The sequence below is a fragment of the Carassius carassius genome, chromosome 21 (assembly GCF_963082965.1).
Source record: "Carassius carassius chromosome 21, fCarCar2.1, whole genome shotgun sequence".
Lineage (NCBI taxonomy): Eukaryota > Metazoa > Chordata > Actinopteri > Cypriniformes > Cyprinidae > Carassius > Carassius carassius.
This window is the reverse complement of record NC_081775.1, coordinates 6,295,328-6,319,079: the sequence shown is the minus strand read 5'-3', so window position 1 is coordinate 6,319,079 and position 23,752 is coordinate 6,295,328. Positions and strand designations below refer to the sequence as shown.

The window sequence follows — 23,752 nt, the reverse complement described above, 5'->3', positions numbered from 1 at the left end:
CTGTACAATACTGAAATTTAAAATAAATCCTCTGGCAAAAGATGGACAGGTCCATAACAATGACATAAAAAGACTGATTGCTACGAAGTAAAAGCCTATAGTTGCTTAGGACCATGAGAAAGACATTGAGTAAGGATAAAAGTTAACTGATTGTAACGTTTTGGTTTGCACTCAGGTCTTACTATAAAGTCAATGACATTTATAAATCACAAGTGCTGGTACAATTTGAGTTTATCTGTCATTCAAGTGTCTAATTCCAAACGGGCAGTAGTACTATCCTTATGTTAAAGGTGTAACAAATTTAGCCTAATCAAAGTGCTTCATTGTCTATTTCAGTATTTCATGTGCTTGTAACTTACTTTGTCCCCCCCCCGAGTCTCAGCTAATAACCAAAAATGTCAGTTCTCAGTGAATCTCTGTCTCAGGATGGTGAGGTATCTAGGCAGATTGATTCCCTGTCTGAAGTGCAGGGCGTTTTAGATTCTAATTCTATAGCAACACAAAAAGAAAAAATAACAGATCATACTAAAAACAAGAAGTCTAAAGCGACGCTTAAGGAGCCTTCTTCAGCGGCAACACAGTTAGATGATGAACCAAGAAAATCCTCCCGTGACAGATGTCCAACACATAAAATGATAGAGCTGATAGAGCAAGAATTAATCCAAAAAGAAAGGAAATTCAACTCGGTGTATGAGAAATGGAAAACACAAGTCAAGAATGCTCGTACAAATCTGAAGCAGGCATGCTCTGAGAGTGACTTGTATGACATGATGGATGTGGTTGAGAAGCTTGAGTCTGAATTAAAAGAGTTATACGACAACATACGGCTCAAAAATGCACCAAGCCAAGAAATTCGGAGAAAAATTGATGCAAGTGTAGCGGTGACAGCTGATTTGTTGGGATTAATGAGAGTTCGCCTTATTGAGGGAGAAGAAGATTTTGATGGTGAGGCGGAAAGAGCAAGGTTACGCATGCTGCTTGACAGTGAATATGCTAAGTCCATATATGGATCCACAGTTTCCAAAGTCACCGCACTCAGCCACCGCTCCAACCGTCCTTCAGAGTCACCAAGTATTTCAGTTAAGAGAGCTGAGACAGCAGCACAGCTGGCTGCAAAGAAAGCTGAGGTTGAAAGGGAAGCTGCCATTGAAGCACAACGTCTGCAACTGAAAAAGCTAGAAAATCAAAGAGACATTGAGGTCATTGAAGCAAGGCTCAGAGTATTTACTGAGGAAGAGTCAAAAGAAAAGAGTGAGAAATGCAGTGCTCCATGCAGTGAAGGAAATGTTCCTTGTCAACTCATTCCCTCTGCAGGATGCCTGAACGAGCAAGTTACACAGAATGAAGCATCCTTAGTCCAGACATTACAGGAGTCAATGGCCCTTACTCGACTTCCATTACCAGAACCTTCCATATTCTCTGGCGACCCACTGAATTTTACAGAATGGAGCACAAGCTTCAAAGCCCTTATAGAGAGACGATGTTCAAATCCGGCGGATAGGTTGTTTTACCTACAAAGGTACGTAAGTGGAGAGGCGAGGTCTGCTCTAGAAGGAAGCTTCTACAGAAAAGATGAGGAGGCATATAAGCAAGCATGGCAGAAGCTGAATGCAAGGTATGGTCACTCCTTTGTGGTGCAGCGTGCTTTCCGAGAGAAGCTTAATAAGTGGCCAAAGATTGGTGCTAAGGAGTATGTTAAACTGAGAGAGTTTAGTGATTTTCTGCAAACATGTAGTGATGCTATGCCTCACATCAAGGGTCTTCAGGTTCTGAACGACTGCGAAGAGAATCAGAAGATGCTAGCCAAACTCCCTGATTGGATAACGTCCAGGTGGAATCGCTTTGTCACAGAGCAGCTGGATCAAGACAGAGACTATCCAAGTTTCAAAGAATTTGCTTCATTCATCTCAAAGGAAGCACGCATAGCATGCAATCCAGTGTCATCATTACATGCGCTTAGGCCTGAGGAAAAGTCGTTCAGAGAAATAAAACGTCCAAAGGCAAACACCTTCACCACTAATGTGAAAGCCTCAAACGCATCAAGCACCACAGCCAAATCCTTCAATGTTGAGGAGACCAAGTTGAGGGATGCCAATAAATCAAACAAAGGAAGCATGCCAGCTTATAACTCAAACCACAATTCAAAGGACTGTAGGAATAAAGCCATGTGTAGCATATGCAAACGACAACATCCCACTCCATTGCACGAAGACCGCCCCTCAGCAAATCAGACTTCCCTGCAAGGTGTCCAGCAAGCTGAAGAAAACACATCCTCACTATCTTGTTGTGTGAATGGAGGTGAGGGTGGGAGCACATCTATGATTGTTCCAGTATGGATCTCTTCACATGATAACCCAGAGTCTGAAACCCTAGCTTATGCTCTGTTGGACACTCAGAGTAGTCACACATTTGTGGATCAGGAACTTTGTGGAAGGTTGCATGCATCAATGGAGCCAGTAAAATTAAAGCTTTCCACTATGATGGGAAGGGATTCCATCGTGGAAAGCCAGAGAGTCAGTGGACTCAAAGTCAGAGGATTTTCTTCAGATTGCCTCCCGCCTACGCAAGGGAATTCATTCCACTTTAAGATACGTGCGCATATCCCCACATGTGAGACAGCTAATAAGTGGAAACACCTAGCAGTCATAGCCTCTGAGATGCCTCCACTAATGGATTGTGGAGTGGGACTTTTGATTGGTTATGACTGCTCCAGAGCCCTGGCTCCACGAGAGGTTTTCACTGGAGGTGACTACGAGCCTTACGCTATAAAGATGGACTTAGGGTGGAGCATCGTAGGGAGCTCACCACAGCGCGTGAATTCCAGGCATGTGACTGGGCTGTGCCATCGGATATCAGTCAGGGAGGTTCCACCTGTGACACCAGCTGCTGCTATTAAAGCCCTTGAATCTGATTTTGCAGACACCAGATCAGGAGAGAAAAGCATATCTCAAGAAGATATTCAATTTCTGCAGGTCTTAAAGGAAAGAATCCATCAGAACGAGTGCGGCCATCTTGAGATGCCCCTTCCATTTAAAGCACGTCCTCACCTCCCTGAGAATAAGAAGCTTGCCTTAATCCGCCTGAAGCATCTTAATAAGAAACTGGACAGAGATCCTAAATTTAAGGATGATTACGTGAGATTCATGGAAGGTGTCTTCAAGGATGGGGAAGCAGAGGAAGCGGACAAGCAACCAGAGTCAGGAAGTGTGTGGTACATCCCACACCAAGGCGTCTATCACCCGAAGAAGCCAGATAAGATCAGGGTGGTTTTTGACTGCTCCGCAAAGTATGCAGGCACTGCCTTAAACGATCATCTGCTAACAGGACCTGATCTTACAAACGGGCTGATTGGAGTGCTCTGCCGTTTCTGCAAACATCCCATTGCTGTTATGTGTGACGTGGAAAAAATTTTCCACAGGTTCCACGTCAACAAAGAAGACAGAGATTATCTACGCTTCCTGTGGTGGGAAAATGGGGATACAGAGTCAGAGCCTAGGGAATACCATATGAAGGTCCATCTTTTCGGAGCATCTTCCTCTCCAGGCTGTGCCAATTACGGCATGAAGCATATGGCCAGCCAAAATGAGAAAAGATACCCTGAAGCAGCTAGCTTCATCAGAAAGCACTTTTATGTGGATGACGGCCTCGTAAGCCTAGAGTCAGTCGATGGGGCAATCAAGCTGGTGAAAGAAACCCAAGCACTATGTGCTGAAGGAAAGTTGCACCTTCATAAATTCATCTCCAACAGTCGAGAGGTACTGGAGTCCATTTGTGCTTCTGAGCGTGCTGCTGAAGTGAAGAATGTGGATCTCAACTGTGATGATCTTCCAGTCCACAGAGTGCTAGGAGTCCGATGGAATGTGGAAGGTGGCGTCTTCTCCTTCAAGGTCTCACTTGATGAGAAACCAGCCACTCGACGTGGAGTTCTCTCAGTTGTGGCTTCGGTGTATGATCCATTAGGATTCTTGGCCCCATTCATCTTGCAAGGAAAGCGGGTGCTACAAGAGATGTGTCAGAAAGGCATCAGTTGGGATGAGCCACTCCCCAGCGAATTGAAGCCGAACTGGGAGAGCTGGATCAATGATCTAAGAAATCTCGACAAGATTCAGATCCCAAGATGCTTCACACCAGAGAACTTTGGAAAAGTCCTGAGAGTGGAACTGCATCACTTTTCAGATGCCAGCAGTCAAGACTATGGGCAGTGCTCCTACATCAGATTGGTGGGCGAAGAGAAGGTGCATTGCACCTTGATTATGGGCAAGGCAAGAGTCGCTCCTACCAAAATAGTCACTATACCAAGGCTAGAGTTGACTGCAGCAGTAATCTCTGCTGCTATGAGCAGTATGCTAAAAGAGGAGCTAGAGATTAAGATCGACAGATAATATTTCTGGACAGATTCTCAAGTAGTTCTTGGCTATATCAACAACGAAGCCAGAAGATTTCATGTCTTCGTGGCAAACCGTGTCCAGAGAATCCGGGAAACCACTGACCCAGGGCAGTGGTTCTATGTCGACACAGAGCACAACCCTGCCGATCACGCCTCAAGGGGCCTCCAAGTAGCAGAGCTGCTCAAGTCTATTTGGCTCACTGGACCCAAGTTCCTGTGGGAGAGAGAGGTAGTTCCAGCCCAAGGAACCTCAGAGCTACTGGTAGGAGACCCCGAGGTCAGAGCAACCCTAGTCTTGAAAACTGATGCTTCAAGGCAAGTCGATTTTCAAGAGAGACTCGCAAGGTTCTCAAAATGGTCCACAGCTGTAAAAGTCGTCGCTCGGATACAGCGGTTGGCTAAGAGGATCAAGGACACAAAGCCCCTTGATGTTGAGGAAAGGAGGAGAGCCACTCACACCCTCATCAAGCTTGCACAGAAAGATGCCTTTGAAAAGGAGTTACACATTCTCCAGACATCGGGAAAGGTGCCTTGTAACCACCAACTGTATCAGCTAGGCCCATTCCTCCAAGATGGTATAATGAGGGTGGGAGGACGTCTGAGGAAAGCATCCACACCTCTGGATCTGAGACACCCAATAATCCTCCCAAAGGATGGTGTAGTCACGCTCCTTGTCCTGGCGCACCACCATGAGAAAACACGACATCAGGGCAGAGGACAAACGTTGAATGAACTCAGGGCAAATGGTTACTGGATTATTGGTGGCAGTAAGGCAGCAGCCCAGCACATAAAGCAGTGTGTCCTGTGTAAAAGAGCCCGCGCACCTCCAGAGGAACAACTGATGGCAGACTTACCCAGAGACCGTATTGAACCCTCCCCACCGTTTACGTACTGCGGTATGGACTGTTTTGGTCCCTTCTGTACCAAGCAAGGTCGTAAGGAAAACAAGCGATACGGCCTCCTTTTCACATGTCTGAGCTCCAGAGCAGTCCACATAGAGATGTTGGATGACATGACAACCGATGCATTCATCAATGCTCTACGGTGCTTCCTAGCCATCCGTGGGGCCATCAGGCAGATCAGATCAGATCAAGGATCAAACTTTGTTGGAGCACGAAATGAAATGGAAAGAGCTCTCAAAGAATTAGACAAGGAAAGAATAGCTACATACCTGGCAGATAAACAGTGTGACTTCTGCATGAATGCACCAGCCTCGAGTCATGCCGGAGGTGCATGGGAGCGGCAGATCAGAACGGTAAGGAGTGTGCTTGGCTCAGTCCTTGCTCACAGTGCTGGAAGATTGGACGACACTTCCTTAAGAACCTTCTTTTACAGAGCTATGTTCATTGTAAACAACCGCCCTCTTACGATTGACAGTATCAGTGATCCCACCAGTATGGAGTCATTAACACCAAATCATTTGCTCACTTTGAAATCCTCTGTTCCTCTGCCCCCACCTGGTAACTTTGCTAAGGAAGACTTGTATGCCAAAAAACGTTGGAGACGGGTGCAATATCTGTCCGAGCAATTTTGGAACAGGTGGAGGAAGGAATATCTGGTCAACATCACTCTTAGACAACGATGGCATGCACCAAGGCGCAATGTGCAAGTCGGAGATATCGTCATTGTAAAGGAAGAAGAGCTCCCTCGTAATGAATGGAAACTTGCCAGCGTTCTTAAAGTACATGAAAATGATGATGGATTGGTGCGAAGAGTTACAATACAGATTGGAGAGCGCAAGTTAGGAAAAAGGGGTGAACGCCTCAACAAGCCATCCATCGTTGAGCGACCCATTCAGAAGTTAGTTATTCTCATAGAAAGCAGCTAATATTCTGCTTCATAACTCTGGTGCAGTTAGTCTCTGACCAATTCAAATTTGAAACAATTCAAACAATTCACAAATCCTTTCTGTTGTTATGAAAATATTGTTTTCTTGAACCTTTATGTAGTGAGAAAAGTGTTCTCAATTGATATTGTAACATTTAAATTTCATGTGGTGTATTCTGCATATCAACTTTATCTGGAGAGTTTATAACTGTGGATCTACCATATCTCTCAGTTTTCAGATGTTTTATGAGTGACCTTAACGTATGCTTTGAAATAACCATTGATGTGTCGGATTAATATGCACACAAATCACCAAGGTTGTATGATTTGTTATTAATTAATCAAAGGTCATTTGGTGGGAGTGTAGCTGACGCTAAGTCCAGTGTGAACTCGTTTCCATGACTACACCGGAAGTTGTTCATGCGCAACCCCATATGACGATAAAGTTGTTTGGTAATGCAATTATAATGTGTTTTGTTTACTGTAATCCTGAGTAATAGTGTGATTTAAAACAGTTTGTTACATTGCTCTTGCTAAATTTATGAAGAAGAGAAAAGTTGGTTATTGCTAGTCACATGTTTAACCCGGAAGTATTGAGAGTAGCGCGAGAGAGGAGAGAGAGTCGCGGGTGAGAACAGCGAACTTGTAAGCTCCCGTCTATTATTCTACAGCTGGTCTACCAGGCGAACACGGTAATAATTATTGAGCTTTGTTAATAACTTATTAAACACTGTTAAATCTTGTTTTCAAAAAATGTGAGACATTGTATTGTTCTGCATAAGAAATAAGAGTGTATGAATGTTGCTCTGGGTGCTTTGTGCTTGAAACTGTTTTGTTTATCTTCTAGTTTTCACGGTGTTTCATGATACTTCAGAGAAGAATAAATGTGAATGTGAACATCAGTAAGAAGCGTGGACTCATTTATGACCAGTGTAGTTAAAGAGTGTTTATGAGAGCGAGTGCATGTAAGCATGCATGAGGACATGTTATTTTTCATTAAAGAAAGCATGAGGACACATTAAAAATATTTGTGAGAGTGAGTGCATGTGAGGGTTAATGAAAGTGGATGCATGCAAGAGTGTTCATGGGAGTGTGTACAAGTACGCATGAGGACACATGAAAAAGTTTTAATGAGAGTGAGCATATGAAGCTGCATGTACAGTGCATCCGGAAAGTATTCACAGCGCTTCACTTTTTCCACATTTTTTATGTTACAGTCTTGTTCCAAAATGGATTCAATTCATTATTTTCATATTATCTTCTATAAACAATACCCCTTAATGACAAAATGAAAGAAGTTTGTTTAAAATTATTGCGAATTTATAAAAAACAAACAAACATAAAAAACAAAAGTATTCACAGCCTTTGCCATGACACTCAAAATTGAGCTCAGGTGCATCCTGTTTTCACTGATCATCCCTGAGATATTTCTCTAGTTGAGTTCAATGATCATATATGCAGATGGGAGAAACCTACAGAAGGGCAAACATCACTGCAACACTCCACCGATCTGGGCTTTACGGCAGTGCCAAACTCAATCATCTCTTCAGTGGAGACTCATGAAATCCCACTTGGAATTTGCACAAAAAAAAAACACCTAAAGGACCCTCAGACTCTGAGAAACAAGATTCTCTGGTCTGATGAACCTCAATACCAAGAACCATCCCAAAAGTAAAGTTTGCTGGTAGCAGCCTCGTGCTGTGGGGCTGTTTTTCAGCGGCAGGGACTGAGGGACTCGTCGGAGAAGAAGATATGCTCAATGCACCAAAATATTGAGATAGCCTTCAAGGGTTAGTTCACCCAAATAGCAAAATTATGTCATTAATAACCCTCATGTTGTTCCAAACCCATAAGACCTCCGTTTATCTTTGGAAAACAGTTTAAGATATTTTACATTTAGTCAAGTCAAGTCACCTTTATTTATATTAGGGCTGTCAACGAATATTCTAAATTCGAATATGTATTCGAATAGTTTAAAAAAAACGAATTTCGAAGGTGAAAATTAATAAAAAAATGTGGAAAAAAAGGCCCGCGGTAGTAGAGGCGTGGTTGTCTGCTTTGCGAGTGGGCGCGCTAGCGCGCCTGAGGGTTCAGGGACAGGTCACAGCCTCACAGGAGTCGCACTGTCTGGCACAGCATCACTGCTGAAAGTTGACGCGTCTTCATGGAAGATGCCAGCAAGTGCAGAGCCCAACTCGACCGCAGCAGAGAAAATGAGGTAAAATTTTTGACCTGCGAGATAAAGTTGTATGCAAGCTATTTAAGATACAGTTAGCAGTTAGCATACCATTCGACCACTAGCAACATGAGGTCACATCTCAAAAATGTGCACCCAAATGAGCATGGCATAATGTGTGGAACTCCAGCTAAACAGTCACGTCTTGACACTTAACGTTACTTTGCATCGCTTGCCGCAAGCACTTTGTCTGCAACACGACAAGAGGCCATAACGGATCAAATAATTTCGTTCATTTGTAAGGACATGAGACCGATCAGTATCGCGGATGGGGCACGCCTCAGGGAGTTCTGTCAAGCAATGCATCCGAGGTTTGATTATTTATCGTTTCATGTCAAGGAAAAGTTCCATGTTTACCACAGCACAGCTCGCTCGGAGCATTCAATGTCAGTTCTATATGCTGTAAAACTTCAATTAATATTAATATAATATTTGTTTCAATCACTGAATGAAGCCTGCTATATTTGGGACAACAGTCGCGACCTTAAATTGCTTGCACAAAAATTTGTTTGTTCATTTAAACCATTATGCGCAGAGAACGTGAGGGTGAGAGAGCGTGAGGTCTGCAGTCTTGGCCATTAGTTGATTTCCTTGTTTTTGTGTAGGTAATACGTTGTCATAAATGTTTAAACTTAAATAGACTATCTGTACAAGTAGTTATGTCTCTTTGTATTATTTTTGCATGTTATTGACGTAATGCGCGTCATTGACAACATGCGCTACCAGATGTTCGAATAGTTTGAATATTTGTTTATTTTGTAGAGGGAATAGAACGTCAATCGAACGTCAATTTTGAGCAATTTTGACAGCCCTAATTTATATAGCGCTTTAAACAAAATACATTGCGTCAAAGCAACTGAACAACATTCATTAGGAAAACAGTGTGTCAATAATGCAAAATGATAGTTAAAGGCAGTTCATCATTGAAATCAGTGATGTCATCTCTGTTCTGTTAATAGTGTCTGTGCATTTATTTGCAATCAAGTCAACCATATCGCTGTAGATGAAGTGACCCCAACTAAGCAAGCCAGAGGCGACAGCGGCAAGGAACCCGAAACTCCATCATTGACAGAATGGAGAAAAAAACCTTGGGAGAAACCAGGCTCAGTTGGGGGGCCAGTTCTCCTCTGACCAGACGAAACCAGTAGTTCAATTCCAGGCTGCAGCAAAGTCAGATTGTGCAGAAGAATCATCTGTTTCCTGTGGTCTTGTCCTGGTGGTCCTCTGAGACAAGGTCTTTACAGGGGATCTGTATCTGGGGCTCTAGTTGTCCTGGTCTCGGCTGTCTTTCAGGGCAGTAGAGGTCCTTTCTAGGTGCTGATCCACCATCTGGTCTGGATACGTACTGGATCCGAATGACTGCAGTGACCCTCTGATCTGGATACAGACTGGATCTGGTGGGTACGGTGACCTCGGAATAAGAGAGAAACAGACAAATATTAGCGTAGATGCCATTCTTATAATGATGTAGCAAGTACATATGGTGTTATGGGAAGAATTTCCGGTTCCGGTTTACCTAATTAATGCAGCCTAAAAATCCTTTAACAGACTTGGATATTAAAAGAATATTAGCATGTTATGTGTAAGCCAGGTTAAAGAGATGGGTCTTTAATCTAGATTTAAACTGCAAGAGTGTGTCTGCCTCCCGAACAATGTTAGGTAGGTTATTCCAGAGTTTAGGCGCCAAATAGGAAAAGGATCTGCCGCCCGCAGTTGATTTTGATATTCTAGGTATTATCAAATTGCCTGAGTTTTGAGAACGTAGCGGACATAGAGGATTATAATGTAAAAGGAGCTCATTCAAATACTGAGGTGCAAAACCATTCAGGGCTTTATAAGTAATAAGCAATATTTTAAAATCTGTACAATGTTTGATAGGGAGCCAGTGCAGTGTCGACAGGACCGGGCTAATATGGTCATACTTCCTGGTTCTAGTAAGAACTCTTGCTGCTGCATTTTGGACTAGCTGTAGTTTGTTTACTAAGCGTGCAGAACAACCACCCAATAAAGGATTACAATAATCTAACCTTGAGGTCATAAATGCATGGATTAACATTTCTGCATTTGACATTGAGAGCATAGGCCGTAATTTAGATATATTTTTGAAATGGAAAAATGCAGTTTTACAAATGCTAGAAACGTGGCTTTCTAAGGAAAGATTGCGATCAAATAGCACACCTAGGTTCCTAACTGATGACGAAGAATTGACAGAGCAACCATCAAGTCTTAGACAGTGTTCTAGGTTATTACAAGCAGAGTTTTAGGTCCTACTTGTATAATTAACACCTCTGTTTTTTTCAGAATTTAGCAGCAAGAAATTACTCGTCATCCAGTTTTTTATATCGACTATGCATTCCATTAGTTTTTCAAATTGGTGTGTTTCACCGGGCCGTGAAGAAATATAGAGCTGAGTATCATCAGCATAACAGTGAAAGCTAACACCATGTTTCCTGATGATATCTCCCAAGGGTAACATATAAAGCGTGAAGAGTAGCGGCCCTAGTACTGAGCCTTGAGGTACTCCATACTACACTTGTGATCGATATGATACATCTTCATTCACTGCTACGAACTGATGGCGGTCATATAAGTACGATTTAAACCATGCTAATGCACTTCCATTGATGTCAACAAAGTGTTCAAGTCTATTTAGTCCGAGAGTCTGACAGAAACGGTTCTTGACTTGTGAACGAGTCAGTCTATTGTTCGTTATCTGGCTTTGCTCGGTGTTCATCTTCAGTTCTCTCTTCAGAGCAGTTCAGTCAGTGTACTGTTTGAGTAAATGAATTACTTTGGGATATTGTTTTGTTTGAGTGTCAGCCACATTAAAAAAGTTAACAGCTTAAGTCATTTGCGGATTAATGCATATTGGAGACGCGAACCGTTTAAAACGATTCAGTTCGAGTTGGTGAACTGGTTCAAAAAGATCCGGTTACATTGAATGATTCGTTCGCGAACCGGATATCACTAAACTGCAGTGTTTTGAACTCTCTCACAACAGACACGGAAGAGAAGACAATGATGAATAAAGTCATAGTTTTTGCTCTTTTTGGACCAAAATGTATTTTCAATGCTTCAAAAAATTCTAACTAATTCTTCCCTCTGATGTCACATGGACTACTTTGATGATGGTGTTCTTACCTTTCTGGACATGGACTGTATACCGTTCACACAGCTTCAATGGAGGGACTGAGAGCTCTCGGACTAAATGTAAAATATCTTAAACTGTTTTCCAAAGATAAACGGAGGTCTGACGAGTTTGGAACAACATGAGGGTAAGTTATTAATGACATGATTTTGCTATTTGGGTTAACTAACCCTTTAATGAAAACACAGTCAAGAGCATTCGGTAACTGGGTAGAAGGTTTACCTTCCAACAGGACAATGACCATAAGCACAAAACAAGAGTCAATTATAGACAACTCTGTGAGTGTCCTTGAGTGGCCCAGCCAGAGCTTGGCCTTGAACCCAGTCAAATATTTCTGGAGAAACCTGAAAATTTGCGTCTGCCCCTATCCATCCTGACAGAGCTTGAGGGGTGAAGAGGCGAGGAGAAGAACAGCAGATAATTGCCAAATGATGATAATTAAAGCTTGTCGCATCATACCCAAAATTATTTGAGGCTGTAATTGGTGCCAAAGGTGCTTCAACAAAGTAGTGAGCAAAGGCTGTGAATACTTAAGTGTTAATGAAAGTGGGTGCATGTGAGCCTGCATGAAGATTTGTGTGAGAGTGTTTATATGGTGTGTGAGCTTTCAAGTGAGTGTTCATGAAAGTCAATGCATATGAGAGTGTTAGCAAGAGTGCAAGAGAATGCATGTATTTAAGAGTGTGTGTTAAGATGCTATACTGCTGTGGCTGTATGCTTATCAGTGATATTTTTGTGTGTTACATACTGAACTGGCTGATGTGATCATCGCTGGATGATCCTGGCATGGCTGTGATGGTGAGCAGTGGACAGCTGTTTCCTCCCAGAGTTTCACACAGATCATCCTGTCTTTAGTAGATCTGAGCTGTGCGCAAAGCACTCAACTTCTGCAGATGCATCTAGACAATGGAGGAACATCATCAAAATGAATCAAAATACAGTATGTAAAACAATATATTAAAAATATCATACCATATGGCCACTGATGGTATCCATTGTATGCTGGATTTCTGATGTATGCACAAATGCATGCTTACATACGGTTGTGCACAAAACCACTAGTCTACAACTCTAAAAGAACTGATGAATATTAAGGTTAAAATTGGCTACAAAAAGCATTATGATTTATGGGCTTCTATTTATTACTGTCTATCACATTAACCATGTACCTTCAACACTGAGCAGGTGTATGGGTAATGGTAAGCAAAGTAGCAAATGTCATCTTTATGCTGAAAGGTTACAGTGAAGGTCAAGGTGAAGTACGATTTCCCCTTTTGACCGCCAGCTGCAATTTGTCACGGTTGGTAAACCGTGATCTCGGGTTTTGCAGTATGTGGGTGGAGTTTGTGTGTTTCGCGTCAGCACTGATTGTTTCATGTGGGCGTCTCCGCTAATTGTTCATCGGCACCATCTACCACTCATTACCTCTCCCTATATATTGCCCTGTCTAGCGCCTTGTGTTTGTCAGAGTGTTGTTAGTTTTCCGTGTTTCATCTTCTGCCTTCTTTGTGTTTGTTTCTCATCGTTGGATTGTCCTGTCTTCCCGGAACCCCATCTACTCACCTCATCACTGGATTACACCACTTACCTTCACCGCTTGCTCCCCCGCAGTTCCTGTGTCACACTCTCCTGCTGCCAGTTCACCATTGCACTCTGGATCATCTGAGCACCTGCCTCTTCCCGGACTGTGCATCCCCCGTCAAGAATCACCAGTTCCCCTGTCTTCATGTTTGTGTACCTTCATTAAATACTGTTTAACTCGTACTTGCTTCCTTCCCTTCCTTTTACAAATTGTTACAGAACGCTCTGACCAACATGGAAGCAGCAAGCACCACTTCTCTCTCCGAATTCATCCACCACAGCATCACCCGTATGGATCAGCAGCAGGAGAGTATTGTCAACACCGGACGCGCGGTCCAAGCGCTGGTGACACAGGTGTCCGAGCTTACCCAGCAGAACCACCAGCTGACCTCTCCCGCTGTGCCACCTGCACCACCCGCACCGCCCGCCCCCCGGGACCTCTCCAATGACCACTTTCGGCCCGAACCTCGTCTTCCGGCACCAGAGAGCTACTCTTGTGAGCCAGACTTCTGCAGAACTTTCCTAAACAAGTGTCCAAGGTAGCTTTTGCTCTCACTCTACTCTCTGGCAGGGCCGGACGACTATGTTTATACTGCGGTGGCTCGGGTCATATCCTTCGTACGTGTCCGGTAAAAGAGCCAGCCTGGTAGTAAGTTTGAGGCTACTATCGGGTGGGATCTCCGCCAGGAAGTCCTCAACTACATCATCGACTCTCCTTCCGGTGAAACTGCAGTGGGACAACCACACTCACAGCTGTCACGCCCTTCTGGACTCTGGAGCCGAAGGTAATTTCATTGACACTGTCCTTGCACGTCATCTGAACCTTCCTGTCCTTCCTCTGTCCCATCAGATCCACGTCACTGCACTCAATGGCCAGGAACTGCCACACGTCACCCACACCACTGAACCTATAACCTTGCTCACCTCAGGCAATCACTCCAAAACCCTGTCATTACTCCTCATGCACTCCCCTGTAGCACCCATCGTTTTAGGTCATCCCTGGTTGGTCAAACACAATCCACAAGTGTATTGGGGTTCCAACACTGTCACCTTGTGGAGTGAAAGTTGTCATGAGTCTTGTCTGGTTTCTGCTTGTCCTGCTGTGTCTGTTTCTGTTTTTCAGAAGGAGACCATGGTTTTGTCAAACGTGCCCGCGGAGTACCTGGACCTGAAGGAAGTGTTCAGTAAGTCCCGTGCTGCTTCTCTCCCTCCGCATCGTCCCTATGACTGCGCCATAGACTTAGTTCCAGGTAAGTCTCCGCCTAAAGGCAAGCTTTACTCTCTTTCTATTTCGGAGAGGGAAGCCATGGAGAAATAAATTTCTGATTCTTTGGCATCGAGGTTCATCCGCCCTTCCTCTTCTCCAGCGGGTGCGGGATTCTTTTTTGTTGGTAAGAAGGATGGTTCTCTGCGACCTTGTATTGATTACCGAGAGCTGAACAACATCACGGTAAAGAATACCTATCCTTTGCCATTGATGTCTTCAGTGTTCGAGAGGTTACATGGAGCATCTATCTTCACAAAATTGGATTTACGTAATGCTTATCATTTGGTCCGCATCAGGAAGGGGGATGAGTGGAAAACCGCCTTTAACACCCCTAGAGGGCACTTTGAATATTTGGTGATGCCGTTCGGGCTCTCCAACTCGCCAGGGGTTTTCCAAGCACTCGTGAATGACGTGTTGAGAGACAAGGTAAATCAGTTTATATATGTTTACCTGGATGACATACTGATTTTTCTTCATCTCTCCAGGAACATGTGCAACACGTCAGACGAGTGCTCCAACGATTACTTGAGAATGGTCTTTTTGTCAAGGTGGAGAAATGCATATTCCATGCACAGTAGGTTCCCTTCCTAGGATATAACGTCTCGTCTGAGGGAATACGTATGGATCCTGACAAAGTTAAGGCTGTGATAGATTGGCCAAGTCCAGATTCCCGTAAGGCCCTACAGTGGTTTCTGGGGTTTGCCAATTTTTATCGACGTTTTATTCGTAATTTCAGCCAAGTGGTCTCGCCTCTGACCGCCTTGACCTCCCCCAGTACTCCGTTCAGGTGGTCTAATAGAGCCGAAACTGTATTTTCCAACCTCAAGAGCCGCTTCGTTTCGGCTCGCATCTTAATAGCCCCTGATCCCACACGGCAGTTCGTGGTGGAGGTCAACGCATCAGAGGTGGGAGTAGGTGCAGTTCTTTCTCAACGTGCTGCCTCAGACAACATGATGCATCCCTGCGCATTTTTCTCACATCGTTTATTTCCTGCTGAACGTAATTGTGACATTGGTAACGGAGAATTGTTGGCTGTCAAATTAGCATTAGAGGAGTGGCTTCACTGTTTTTAGGGGTCAGGGGTACCTTTCATAGTTTGGACCGATCATAAAAACTTAGAGTACATTAGAACTGCCGTTTCATGCCGTTTTCCGCCCGGGTTCCAAAAACTTCAAACCCGATTCTTTGTCACGTCTTTTTGATCCTTCCAAACGCCCGGTGACTCCCCAGTGTATTTTTCCTGAGAATATAGTCGTCTCAGCACTCGTATGAGAGGTCAAATCGAAAGTCAAGACGGCCTTGGAAAGGGTAACGCCTCCGCCCGGATGCCCACGGAATCATTTATTTGTGCCGGAGGAGTTACGGTACGACGTTATTCAGTGGGGTCACTGCTCTAATGTAGCTTGTCATCCAGGGATAAGCCACACCAAGGGTTTAGTAAAGCAACGATTCTGGTGGCCACTTATGGCCCACGACGTTCACAATTTTGTTTTGGCTTGCTCAGTTTGCGCCAGTGGTAAGTCGTCTAACCAACCTCTGGATGGGCTTCTTCAACCGCTGTCTGTCCCTTCGAGACCCTGGTCACATATCGCTCTAGATTTTGTTACCGCCCTCCCGCCTTCTAATGGGATGACGGTCGTTTTGACCACAGTGGACCGGTTCTCGAAAGCAGCACATTTCATTCCCTTGCCCAAATTACCTACAGCCAAGGAGACAGCGGTCACTGTTATTGATCACGTCTTTCGGTTACATGTTCTCCCGGTAGACGTGGTTTCTGACAGGGGATCCCAATTTATATCCAAATTTTGGAAGGAATTTTGTAAATTGTTAGGAGTGACGGTTAGTCTGTCTTCGGGTTACCACCCTCAGAGTAATGGTCAGTCTGAGCGAGCCAACCAGGATTTAGAGAGAATGTTGCGATGTCTAGTCTCCAAGAATCCTTCTTCCTGGAACAACTGTTTATGGTTGAGTACGCTCATAACTCGTTACCAGTGTCAGCCACGGGCCTTTCTCCATTTCAGTGTAGTATAGGGTACCAGCCACCTGTTTTTCCTAGTCTGGAATCTGAAGTCGCGGTCCCCTCTGCTCACGCGTTTGTCCAGCGGTGCCACCGCACCTGGACCAGAGCCCGCGAGACTCTGCTCCAAGTGAGGAAATGCACTAAGGCCAAGGCCGATCGCCACCAGTCGAAGCATCCTGTATATGTTGTGGGTCAAAAAGTGTGGCTTTCTACCAACAACATTCTGCTCCATTCCGTTTCTAATAAATTAGCTCCCAAATTTATTGGCCCGTTTCCTGTCACCAAGATCATTAGTTTGAAGACAGTCCGCCTCAAACTACCTCCGGCCTACAGGAGGATTCATCCCGCCTTCCATGTGTCCAAAATTAAGCCTGTGTTTTATTCACGCATTAATCCGCCTACCCCGGTTCCCCCACCGCCGCGGCTCGTAGCTGGGGAGCCGACTTATTCGGTTAATCGGACTCTGGACTCGAGACGGAGGGGACGAGGATTCCAGTACTTGGTGGACTGGGAAGGTTACGGTCCGGAGGAGAGGAGTAGGGTACCTGCTAGGGACATACTGGATCACTCCCTGATTGATGAATGCAATCAACAGGTAGGCCGGTCTGGGAACTCCAGGAGGCGTTCCTAGAGGGGAGGGTACGTCAGCACTGATTGTTTCATGTGGGCGTCTCTGCTAATTGTTCATCAGCACCAGCTGCCACTCATTACCTCTCCTCTTGTGTTTGTCAGAGCATTGTTAGTTTTCCGTGTCTCATGTTCTGCCTTCCTTGTGTTTGTTTCTCATCGTTGGATTGTCCTGTCTTCCCAGAACCTCATCTACTCACCTCATCACTGGATTACACCACTTACATTCACGGCTTGCTCCCCCGCAGTTCCTGTGTCACACTCTCCTGCTGCCAGTTCACCATCGCACTCTGGATCATCTGAGCACCTGCCTCTTCCCAGACTGTGCATTCCCCGTCAAGAATAACCAGTTCCCCTGTCTTCATGTTCATTGTTTGTGCACCTTCAATAAATACTGTTTAACTCGCACTTGCTTCCTTCCCTTCCTTTTACAAATCGTTACACAATTGAGCTTTGTGAGAAATGATTTCTGTGGTAGATAGGAATAGAGGTCAACTTGAATTCTTTAAAATCATAACTGTATTTCGAATGCAATATAACCGTTAATGATAATGTGTAATCATGAACATGGAAAGGACGGTCTTTACTTGTAGTAACAGATGTCTGATCCTGTTATAACCCATTGATGGCGTCCTGTACTGAGTACATGAGCTGCATGCCTGTCACACCATATATAGAAATCAGAAATCTGACAAACACTCAGATTCTAAAGCTGGATATAGATGGGTTGGTGGGTATGCAAATTGCTGAATATTCCTCAACCCCTATACATACTCTATTTTAATAAAAGAACAAATTGGTTTCCAGCTGTAGCACTATTCATAATAGTGTTAATTCTTAATAATCCAGGTTAATGGCACAGACATTTAAAGGTAACTATCGCCATTCACATCTGTGTTTGTGTACTTGAGTAGAGTACATTTCTGAACTAATGCTTGAAATGACCCACCATAATTGAATTGGCTGTTGGACTTCTCGCACTTGATTATATTGAATCGATTACGAACTCCAGGACGCATATCGCTCACCTCTAAATAAAACCACTGGAGGTAGTGATTACTATTGATATCTGAGTTCTAGATCCAGTCATACTCAAACCTGCCAATAGAAACAAGCAATACACAGGAAAAAAAGAAACGGCTTCTTTATTTTATATAAAGCGCATTTATGAAAGAAAAAGGGCTTATAAGTTAATGCTGCACATACTTTCTGACTTGTAATGCTTTCTGTAGGTTTCCAGACTCAAACTTTGAGTTGAACTTGAGAGACTCCCCGTTGTCAATTACTGGACAACTGAAAGAACATTTTTAAATTGAAGATTCAAGCATTTAAAATATCTCAAGACAATAGCCTGGGTGTGTATGAAACAATATATATATATATACACAAACACACACACTCACTGGCCACTTTATTAGGTAAACCTGTTAAATTGCTTGGTAACACAATTTGCTAATCAGCCAATCACATGGCAGCAATTCAATGCATTTAGGCATCTAGATGTGGGGAAGATGACTTGCTGAAGTTCAAACCGAGCATCAGAATGGAGAAGAAAGGGGATTTAAGTGACTATGAATGTGGAATGGTTGTTGGTGCCAGACGGGTTGATTTGAGTATTTCAAAAACCGCTGATCTACTGGGATTTTCATGCACAACCATCTCTAGGGTTTACAGAGAATGGTCCGATAAAGAGAAAGTATCCAGTGAGCGTCAGTTGTGTGGACAAAAAAGCCATGTTAATGTCAGAGGTCAGAGGAGAATGGGCAGTCTGGTTAGAGATGATAGTCAAGTCAAGTTAAGTCACCTTTATCTATATAGCGCTTTAAACAAAATACATTGCGTCAAAGCAACTGAACAACATTCATTAGGAAAACAGTGTGTCAATAATGCAAAATGATAGTTAAAGGCAGTTCATCATTGAATTCAGTGATGTCATCTCTGTTCAGTTAATAGTGTCTGTGCATTTATTTGCAATCAAGTCAACGATATCGCTGTAGATGAAGTGACCCCAACTAAGCAAGCCAGAGGCGACAGCGGCAAGGAACCGAAACTCCATCGGTGACAGAATGGAGAAAAAAACCCTGAAGCAGATGGGCTACAGCAGCAGAAGACCACACCAGGTGCCGCTCCTGTCAGATAAGAACAGGAAACAGAGGCTACAATTCACACAGGCTCACCAAAATTGGACAATAGAAGATTGGAAAAACCTTGCCTGTACAATACTCAATGCCACAATAAAAAAAATAAAAATAAAATAAAACATTGTAAATACATGTGTGAATGCAAAAACACACAAGAGCGTTTAAAAGCGGCTGTCTCAAGCAGCTAAAGAATTTAATTGCTACTTATGGTACTGTAAAAAGACCCCCCTCCCCCCGCCCCCCCCCAACCAAATACACTTTCTCATCAGACCGACACGAATGTGACCTATTTTGATCTCGAACAAAAGAGCAGTTTTCACCGAAAGGAGAGGAGTTTGCAACGTTGACCATGTTTACTGTCAAATGTATATGTGTGTGTGTGTGTGTGTGTGTGTGTGTGTGTGTGTGTGTTTGTGTGTATATATAATTATACTTTGGCAATTGATTGATAAAACACATACAGCAATAGAGTGTTTTACCTCCAGGCGGCTGGCTGTACAGCTTCGCCACCGTTCCACCAGCTGGTATGTCTAGTAGTGGATGGTGAAAGACACTTTTAATAGTAGGCAGTGGTAGGCGGTTCTTTGGAAAGCACTTCCTCATAATTAGGCTGGAGGTACTGACCAGTGGATCCAGTGTCCGGACAGGCAAGGCTCTCCTGAACACATCACAGTTATATATCTTCAAACTGTAGTGAAGCTGCCTGGCATGTTCCAATGGAAGGACAAATAAAATGAAACTTTATCCAACACTTTCATACAGTGGATGTGTTAAAAAGCATCTTTTTCCCATTGGCGTCTATGAAGGCCTTCCTGCCAAGCTTAATGTTAGTTAGTTTTTTGATGCATCGAAGAATGCTCTTGCAGATGACCACATGGCGGTGACGTGTGTCATTGCGGTGCCAATCTTGGTAGATTGTGCCGACGGGCATTTATTCCTGAAGATCACACGCAAGGAATACCTGTTATAGACATCACAACAGCACTGCAATAACGTGTTTTGTGCTGGATATATATATGTGTGTGTGTGTGTGTGTGTGTGTGTGTGTGTGTGTGTGTGAGAGAGATATTGCTCAGAAATGTTAGGGGTCGCTAAGATTTTTTTAATTTTTATGGTCAATATTTCAATATGTTGAAATATAATTTATTCCTGTGAGTCAAAGCTGTATTTTTTCAGCATCATTACTCCAGTCTTCAGTGTCACGTGGTCCTTCAGAAATCATTCTAATCTACTGATTTGTTGCTCAAAAAACATTTCTGATTTTTATTACGAATGTGGAAAACAGATGTGCTGCTTAGTGTTTTGTGGAATCATTTTATTCCATGATTTTGTTTTATTACATTTTTTTATTAGAGCTTTTACTGTCACTTTTTTTCAATGTTCAATGTTTTGTTAATGTATTCCTGCTGAATTCAAGTATTAGATGTATTGGTCACATTTTAGTTTGGAGACCAAGTCTCACTACTTACTCCAAATTTGGTGTTTAAAAAGGTAGTGGTAGTAGTTATGTTCAGGTATGGTGTAGGGTTAAGGGATCTATAATATGGTCATGCAGAATATGTGCTTAATAAGCACTAATAAACAGTCAATATGTTAATAATAGGCATGCTAATACGCAATTAGTTAATAGTGAGAATTAGTCCCTAAACTAAACGGTTACCATTTATGTAATGTAATATAATAACTCATGAATATGGTACTACAAAATGGTTATTAATTCTTGACAAATAAATAAGAAAGATAAATGGGCTAAAAAATAAAATATATTAATAATAATATACACAGTTTGTATTTTTTGTGTCTTTCATATTAACATGTTCTTGACAGTTTGGGTGAGAATCATCCACAGGCATCTTACCAGACTTCAGTATGACGCCAATGTGTCCAAGGCCACCCTGTTTGGGAAAAGATCCAATAAATTACACTAACAAATCAAACAAATCAAGTTAAGAAAATAAAATATGTGTCACCATATATTTAGGGATGAGTATCATTCTTGTAACATTGCATTGTAATTGCATTATATGATTCTCAGATCCGGTAAACATGAACACGTGACATACTTCAGCAGAGTGGTGCTCTTTTTACTGTAGGGTCCGATGATTTCGAACATGATCTCCAAAGCGCCACTCTTTCCCAGCGACACAGCATTTACCACTACAAGAAAAGACAGGTCACTTTAGTGATGCACTAAAGAAATGTATCCCTTATCGGAAATTGTAGTTCTGGGGATTATGCTTCACTAGATTCAGAGTCACATTCAGAGCCCCGTTCAGATAAGCTTTTACACCAAACTTCCTGTCTGAAGAGGAAGTGATGTCACTGGAAATGGTTCATTTGTCCATACAGGTTTGGCAAAGCTAAAACGAGTGTAGTTCTGGTTTTGTCTGTACCTTTGAGGCCGACTTTGACCAGTAGAGAGTGAATGTGAAGCATTAGTTCCTCATAGGCAGGAGGGTCTTTGCTGGAGCCCACCAGCAGCTGCAGCAGAAGGGCTGTTCCTCCCTTAGACACAAACACCCCTGTCCTGCGGCCTCCACCTACCACAACAATCACGGTAAGATCACGCCATGCTGTCCTTCACAGACACACTGTTTTGACTGAGGTGTCCTGATAAGAGCATCTTTGAGCTGATTAGAGTGTTGAAAACAAAATGACTTATTATGGAAGTCTCGGAGTGCTACTTACAAGTAAGAAAAAAAAACACTATACAGAAATTATAAAAATATAAAGCTAGTTTAGTTCTTATTTTGGTGTAATATTAATATTTTGAAGTAGCTTTTATTATTTAGCTTTAATTTATTATTATTTTTCAGTTTTAGTCATTTTTAGTTTTTAGGTTCGACCCTTTTAAAGCCATGACATATGAAAGAATCTAATAATTTCATTATCTGTAGCCAAATATTTAATCTCAAGGTATGCTTTATAGGGTTAAGTTTGGCATCTAATATTAATATCTGCTTTTACTCTATTTTTATTTGAGCTTTATTTCAGTTAACAAAATCAAATTGTAGTTTTAGTTTGAATTCACAACATCAACACTGAAACAGTCAAAAGTTCATTCAAGATAGCGAGGATATTGATAGTGGTCTGCAAATCCTGTGTATTCTGGACAAAATCAAATGGATTAGCAGCTGAAAACACTTCAACTTGAACTGAGACGAACAGATACAGGGTACCTCCAGAGATGACAGGATGGTCTTCTCTAAACATTACCAGACTACCCCATGATTCAACTGCTGAATTTAGATTAAACTGAATTAAAGGCATCATACTGAACATGTAGGCACCTGAACTAGTTCCCTTCTCGAGGACAGGCTAGTTTTTGGTTTGAACTGGTGAACTTCAGAGGACTAGACCACTAAACTAAAGACCATACAGGAGAACTTGCATTTTAGGTTTAGCATTATATGTTTAGATTTCTTTACCCTGGTATTGTATTTTTTCTAAAACATGTTTAGGCTGTCACATTCATCTCATTTTACACCTTTAAAATCCAATAGCCATGTAGCACTCAATAAATGTCTACTTGGCAGAGACCAGGGAACACAAGCAGTGAAGAGTTTTTCATGACTCGGGCCTTGAATGACTGAGATGTTTTAGTATGGAATTTAGCCAGCAAATTAAATGCAACAAAAGTGATTATTTTTTATATTTTAAATAACGTTTGTGAAAATAAAATGTCAAAATATGGGTGAAATAATGTTCCATGGTCATTCAATGAAACATATATATTTATGTAAACATACGTATTTTGACCTATATATATATATATATATATATATATATATATATATATTTAAGACACATTCTAATGAACAGAAAAAAATAAATAAAACACAGAGTAACAGCAGGGATCATAAAAAACCTGAATGCATTTCAAAACAGAGCCAAGTATAGAGTATCAAGATCAACCCGAACCTAATGGTAAGAACATGCAAATAAAATATTCAGTGTACATAGTTTGGTGATTGTCTGATTTGACGTAAAGAGGTGTGAGACATCTGTACTATGTAGTAAGCTTTGATGATGGTGTACTTTGCCTGCTGTGATGGTTTCCTGTGTTCCCAGTGCTTCCTGGGTGCAGATGTTGCTGAGTCAGCTGGAAAGACTGAATGAGGAGCCCAGAGTCTCTGATAAAGATGCCATCCCGCAGACCACAGGCAGAATCCTTCACCTTCATCCAGACCCAAGGTGACCACACACACACACACACACACGCACACTATCAAATATCTGATTTGACAATTTATCATTTCAGGGATATTTTTGTTTTTTAATTCATGGAATATCAGGAATTTTTGTATGTCCCTTTGAATTTTAGTTTCCATTTATCAAAATGTAAGTTTTCTAAAATGTTTTTATTTATTTATTTTTTTTTCGCATTTTGCGTATTGTTATGGTATTTTTCAGCACTATTTTATTGACATATTGTCGTGTCATTTTTGGACACGAAAACCTACAGAGCTCCCTACATAGACAGCCATTTTAGGGCATTATAGGCTCCTAAAGAAACTG

The 23,752-nt window shown here is 42.4% G+C and overlaps 1 pseudogene; it reads right to left on the bottom strand.

The window, feature by feature from the left end:
* Positions 1-23,417, bottom strand: part of LOC132098210 (cytosolic carboxypeptidase 1-like) — a 36,741-nt pseudogene extending 13,324 nt beyond the window's left edge.
* Between the last annotated feature and the right edge of the window lie 335 nt (positions 23,418-23,752).